Raw genomic sequence first — 6,724 nt, 5'->3', positions numbered from 1 at the left:
GCGCGAACCATTCCCCGCCCGCCGGGGGGGGGGAGCGGTGAGGTTCCCGCCGCGCTCCGCCAGGGGGCGCGGCGGCTGCGGCGCCGCGCGCGGGAAGCGGCCCCCCCTCCGCGCCAGGGGGGAAATGGGCGGGTCCGGAGGCGCGTGGCGGGGGGGGCGGAATTGTCGGGTTTTGGGGTTTTTTTGGGGGTTTTGTTGTGATTTGGTTGGTTTGTGTTTTTTTAATTATGGGACCCAAAGTACTTTTATTTTCCCATTTTTCATACACAGACACACCCCAGACCAGACTCCGCAGAGACCCCGCCGCGCACGTGGCCCGTGACACCCCCCACCTTCCCGAGCCGCTCCCCTCCCGCCGGTGGGAATGTCCCAGGATCGGGATTTCCTCCCGACAGCCCCGGTATAGACGGGGTAGGAACCCATGGGAAGGGTCCTGGTGAAGCCAGGCCCTGGTTCTTCGCGGGAAAGGCTTGGCTGAGCCCCCTGGAGCCCCAAGGATCCATCCTGTGCCTTGCACGGGTCATGCTCCCACTGCAGGTTGGACACACCTGAGCTCGGGCATCACGCGGGGCTGAGCAAGGGCCAAACCTCACCCGCGGAAAGCCCCGAGCACCTAATCCTGCCCTACACCCTGGCTGTGCTCTGAGGGGATTCCTGGCAGGAAAACACACCCTGAAACAACTTTGCCTCAGGGGGAAAGATCCACAGAATTTGTCACAGAGCACTGAGAGGAATCTTGTTATTTTGGGTGATGGAGAAGCTGTTCTGTAACAAACCATTCTGGTGTGGGTGGAGGATGGAGTTTCCAGCCCTGGGATCCCCGGGATCGCTGCTCTGGAAGTGACCCCACCGACACCATCACCTGCAATTAGGCCCGGGCAGATCCAGGTGGATAAGTCAGAGCCAGGGAATAATCAGGGTCCATTGAGGAGATTAGACAGGCAGCACAAGCTGCCTGGGAAACGCAGCCCAGCTGGCAGGTTCTGTGGTGTTCCACAGGCAGCAGCTCCGGGACACGGAGGAGTGAAAGAAAAGGAAATTGGAGGAGTAGAAATCAAATAAATAACCTGGAGCAGGATAAATGGGACTGCAGAATCCGCTCTGGAACCTTCTCTCTGCCAGGGGCTGCCCGGCCTCAAACCAGCTCAGGATATTCCATGAGTCTCTGATTTAGGGAGACCTCGTAGTTCCAGCGTGGAACTGAGAACCTCTTCCTCCTCCTCACCCCCTTCCCCCAGCAGAGCCCATCCAGCTGAGCACTTGTCATCTCCAAAGCCCTTTGCAACCATTAGCTCGTTAATCCTCACACCCCCCGGGAGGCAGGGGCAGGTCAGCATCCCCCTGGCCCAGAGATATCCCGAGCTCCAAAGCTGCTCCTTAATTTCCAGTGTTCTCAAGCAGAGCCCCTGAAGGGACGGAGGAGTCGCGGCACGGAACGGTTCTGAGCCCCAGTTTCAGACCTGCCGAGCACCTGATACCCTGCAGGAGCCCAGCACTCCCGACCCCAGGCTTTGCTGGGAGGTAAATTATCACTAATGCTCGGATTAGAGCCTTTCCCAGCCCTTGGTTCTGCCCCTTCCATTGGAACGCTCAGCTGGGGAGGGGCGGGTTTGGAATCCCGGCAGGAGCAAGAGCTCCTCCTGCTCAAAGTGCTCCGGAGAACCGATGGACACACCGGAATGAGAGTCCCAGGGGGAGAGGGCACGGCAGGAAGCTCCTTTCCTACAGCAGGCCCTCACCCAGCTCCCTGAAAGGAGACTGCAGAGGGATTTATTCCCTGTTAAAGGTCGAATTATCTGATGTGAGCTGGTGCCAGTAAAAACTGGGATTTCCTGTCCCCAGCCTCCCTCTGCTCGCCCTGTTGACTTTCCCTTGCTTAGGGTGCAACTGCTGGACTCATCCCTCATTCCCCAGGAGGAGACAGTGATCCAGCTGGATTCAGGGGACATCTCCCCCGCTCCTCTGGACCAGGAGCATCCCAGGAACATCCCAGCACGTGGGGTGGGGCAGGAGAAAGACAAGGACTGTGACAGGGCCACCTGAACAGCGAGCAGAGCCTTTCCCAGCCCTCGGAGCCACCAGCACAGGACGTTTTTGGCACCCGCTGACTTCACGAGAGGAAACTCCACCTCGGGGTAGCGCCGAGGGCACCGGGAACTCGGCTGGAGGAGGCCAGGAGTGAATGTTGTAACCATGAGGCAGAGGGTGCAGGAGCAGCAGGAACTGTCAGCAGCCCGGGGCGGCCGTGCTGGCAGAGATTGATGACTCCTGGGTGTGAGCTGGGACCTCCTGCCCGCCAGCCCCGAGGTCTGGGCGCTTCCTCGCAGTGGGAAGCGCTGCTCCCTCCCCGGGTGTGCTGAAACGAGGAGGCATTTTCCCTTTTCCTGGTGTTTCACCTCTGCTCCATCCATGCCCTGTGCCTGCAGAGCCGATGCCAAACACGGCTCCACCGCCTCTTGGCCCCGGTGTCTTGTCCAAAGGTGCTAAATTTGGTCACCACAGCCCTGCTATCAGCGAGGAGCAAATATTCCGAGACAGGGAATAAATACTGAGCTGGCAGCACTGTCTGTGCCCCAGCTCTGGCTCCCTCCTCCCAGACAGCCAGGGAGCCTCCGGCAGCACGGAGGAGCCTTTGGGATTACAGGGTGTTCCCACCACGGGGCTCTGCCAGGGCCTCCTCGGTGGCTCCATCACAAAAGGGCTCAGCGGGCGGGTGGAAACATCTGGCTTCAATTCTTCTTTAAAGCCACGACTTTCATTTGGCCACCAAACCACTTCCCTTTCATCTCTCTGGAGGACCGACCCTGTGGCAGGGCTGGCTCTGTCCTTACCCTGCCTCGTCCTGCAGGAAGGAGGTCCCAGAAAATCCAGGGGAGAGATTTCAGAGAGGCACCGACTGACACATTCCTGCCCTCCTCCCTCCCTAGAGCTCCTTTTCAAGTCCTTTCAAGGCACACATTTCTCTGTCAGCGCATCTCCAAGGGGCTCAGATCCAGTTTAGACCTGATTCCCCCCTTAATTCCCTGGGATGAGAACCCAACCTTGAGGAATCGGTTGTGCTGAGCAGGCCAGAGTGTGCCCTGGGGCTGGAGGGAGAAGCTGTGTCTGTCTGGAAATCCCTTTAACTGAGGATGCTCAAGGTTTGTGGCAGGGCTGGCAGGCTGGGAAGAGGGCTGGGAAAAGGCCTGGCTGGCTGGGAAACACAAGCAGAGGAGTTTCCTCAACAACACTTGGCTGATAATTCTGCTGTCAATAAACAATTACCCGAGCAAAGAGATGCTGTTTGGAACTCTCGACGTGTTTTTGTGCAGCAGGAGAGGCCTGAAGCAGGAATGCTGGAGGCTGGAGAGATCAGCTGCCATCACATGATCCCAGGCCGCCTGTAACCACAGCAAAGTTTTATCCAGAGCCAGGGAGACTCTTGGCTCTGCTTCTGGGCCTGAGCTCAGCAGAGATTGTGCCGTCGTGTTTTCACAGCCTTCCATCGACGCTGAAGTGGCTGAGTGGCTCTGCAGGCAAAGCTGAGCCCCAGCAGTGTGGGAGAGGAGCCTCAGGAAGCCTCAGGCAGCTCAGAGCCATCGTGGGGGCTGAGCCCAACATGCCGAGCAAACCCACGGAGCTGCAGCTCCAGGGGCAGCCAGCCCTGAACAATCCATCTCCCGTGGCAGGCTCTGGCTACACCCAAAGCCTTGGCAGTGCTGGGCTGTGGAAACTGTGGCAATAACACCAAATAAACCAGCTCTTCCCATCTGCCTCCTGCCCTCCTGCTGCAGCACCGTGTCCTTCGCACCGCGCCGGGGAAAAGGGTTTACCTTTTTTATTTCATCAAATCAAAATAATCCAATAAAAAAAATGAACAAATAATCCAGGACAATAACAGGCTCACATGGATTCACAGCTGCCTGGGAGGAGCGAGGACCTGCTGTGGGGCATCAGCCTGGGCCTGCCACGGGACGTGGAACCCTTTTCTGCAGCTCAGGTGGGTGTTTTGGTACCTTGCTGCACCTTATTCCAGCCAGGAAACCCACTGGGGTGTGCAGCCATCAGGAGCTGACCTCCAGTGGCACGTGCAGGAGAGCTGAAGTGTCCCTGTGCCACCTTCCCAGTGCTCCATCCAGGTCAAGACTCCCTGGCAGCGGGTGAATCACTGGGAGAGAGCGGGAGCAGGAAATGCAGCTGCCAGGCTGACTCAGCGTGGCTCCCTGCTGGACCTTGGACAGCTGGAGCTGGGCAGGACGTTAATGTTTAACTCCACTGGAGTCTCCAGCCTAGCAAAAGGCCTGGGAGACACCAGCAGAAGGCAGGGACATCCTGCTTTGCAGGAGCTGTGCTGCTGACGGTCCCTCAGGGCTGCATTTGTGCCCCAGAGGCAAGAAAGTCAAAAGGCAAAAGAAGTCCAAAGGGCCCCGTGACATTTGATAAGCCCCAGGAAAGAGGTGGATAAAGGGAATGGCATTAATGAGTTCATCTGGCCAGCCCTGCCCTGCCCTGGGCACACCAGCTCGGGGCAGACCCACACCATCAGCAAAGGAAAGCTCCTGGGTTGTTTGGGAGATGCTGTTATCGACTCTCTGAGCAGAGTGACCAGCCTTCCTGCTCTTCCCTCCTTCTGCATCTCTCATTCCTCTTCCCAGGGGTATTTAAATCCATGCAGGGCTGTCTTGGCTAAGGAGGAGCACACAGTGCCCCAGGGGGAGGGCAGGACCCCAGGACTTCAGTGCCAGCTCTGGTTACTCAACAGTCAGGCTGGATTCCTGTTCCTCACTTCACCCTTGTAAAACGGGGATGGTGCTTCCTGAATTCCCAACGCTGCCAGAGTCACCTTCCAAGGGCTAATTAGGAAGATCCAAAAACACTGCATGAGTGGCTGTGAAACACTCCCTTGTCAGAGGACCAGGAACCCTGGGTTTCCTGCTCCACAGGCCGGAGCTCCAGCCAGGAGCTGTCAGGAAAGGGCCCAGCAGTTCTGCCTCTGTCCCCAGGGAAGACACATCCTGCAGGGAATCCGTCCTTCCCTTCTCTTCGTGGCCTCTGCAATAACCTGACACGGGTACAAAGGGAAGGAATCCATCACCTTGTTCAGCAGGGGGATCCAATATCCCTCCCAGTCCCTGAGGGCTGGGGGAGAATGGGTTCTGTAATCCAAGAAGCAGCAGCTCTGACTGTCTGGGAATGAAAGAGTCACAGTGAGCACTCACCTGGCTAAAGTTACCTGCAGGCAGAGAGGGAAGAGCTCAGGCTGTCCTGTTGGAACGGCTTGGAAACGGCGTGGCTGTGCTGGAGAGAGCCTGGGATTTGTTCATCACGGAATAACAGCAGCTTTTGCTCTGAAAATCACCTCCATCATAAAGCTCTACCCGTGCCCAGCCCCAAACTGTACAGCACAGGCACCAAGGAGCTGCAAAAAGAGGCAGTGATGAAGTTTCCATGCTTGCTGAGGATACAAAATGCTTCAGGATATCCAAACTGCATGGAAAGGGCCAGAGAAGGATCTCCTGATGCCGCTGGAAGACACAATCCTGGAGTCCTGAACTGGATGAGAGCTTAGAAAGGGCTGCAGGACCCAACAGAGACACTGGGACAGTCACTGAGCTGTGCCAGGGGAGGGTCAGGTGGGACATCAGGAAGAATTTCCTCATGGAAGGGGCTGCCCAGGGAGGTGGTGGAGCTCCTTTTCTGGAGCAGCTGCTTTTCATGGGGCTCAAAGCTTCTACTCCTCAGCCCTGAAGTCACCAACCTGACCCAGGTGGGCAGTGCCACCTCAGCAAAGCTGCCCCAGGAGCCTCAGGATGGTGTTTTCCTGTTGCCTTGGCTTTGTCACAAAACAAAAACAGGGAACGCAGGGGCTGACAGAGTATGTTTGGAAATGGAAGCAAAATTCCAGTTTAATCGCTGATTAAACAAACCAGTAGTGCTGTTGGGAGGGGTCACGTGGAGTTCACTGCTTGGGTGGAGACCTCAAAACCAAAAAAACACCATGAGGGTGTCCGAGCATGGGCCAGGGGTTTCTTCAGCTGCTGCCTCACCCTGTCTGCTGGTGCTGGGCCTGGGCTGTGGGAAGCTGAGGAGCCCCAACACTGGGAGTCAGAGCGTGCCAGCGCCTTGGGAAATGCTGCAACACCCAGAGCCAGACCCGGATGAAACACTGAAAAGGGAGGAGTGAAGACAGAAAATGCTTCTCTGGATTCTCCCCTCTGGTATAAACCTACCAGCCTGGCTCCATCCTGCAGCTCCAAGGCTGACTCCAGGAAAGATGCCATCCCTGGAAAGCACCACCAACACATTAGTAATCACCCCGAGGTTATTTCCCCAGAACAGGGTGTTTTTATCTCATTGACTCATCCCCTTTTACACCAGCAGTGCAAAACCTCTCACCAAAGCACCAGAAAACCCATTTTAGATCAGTGCTGAGCTCAGAGCCCTCAGCTGCAACTGGGGAATGAGATCAGAGCTCAGAGCTCTCAGCTGCAACTGGGGAATGAGATCACAGCATTGTCACTGCCAGCTCTCTAAAGCCACTGGCTCCTGGTGCTGGGGCAGCCAGAAAAGGCAACGGGAGGACACTGAAGTGAGGCCAAAGCCCAAAATCCTCAGAGCACTGGAGCGCAGTTCTGCTCTCAACTGCTCAGTCTGGAACCTGGTGCCACAGAAGGCCATGGGGACAATGTCGAGTTACAACAGGAGCACACGAATTCACACCCACAGGGTCATCAATGGCCTCTGA

The sequence above is a fragment of the Myiozetetes cayanensis genome, unplaced genomic scaffold (assembly GCF_022539395.1).
Source record: "Myiozetetes cayanensis isolate MyiCay16 unplaced genomic scaffold, myiCay2020 scf47, whole genome shotgun sequence".
Taxonomy (NCBI): domain Eukaryota; kingdom Metazoa; phylum Chordata; class Aves; order Passeriformes; family Tyrannidae; genus Myiozetetes; species Myiozetetes cayanensis.
This window is presented reverse-complemented; position numbering follows the sequence as displayed.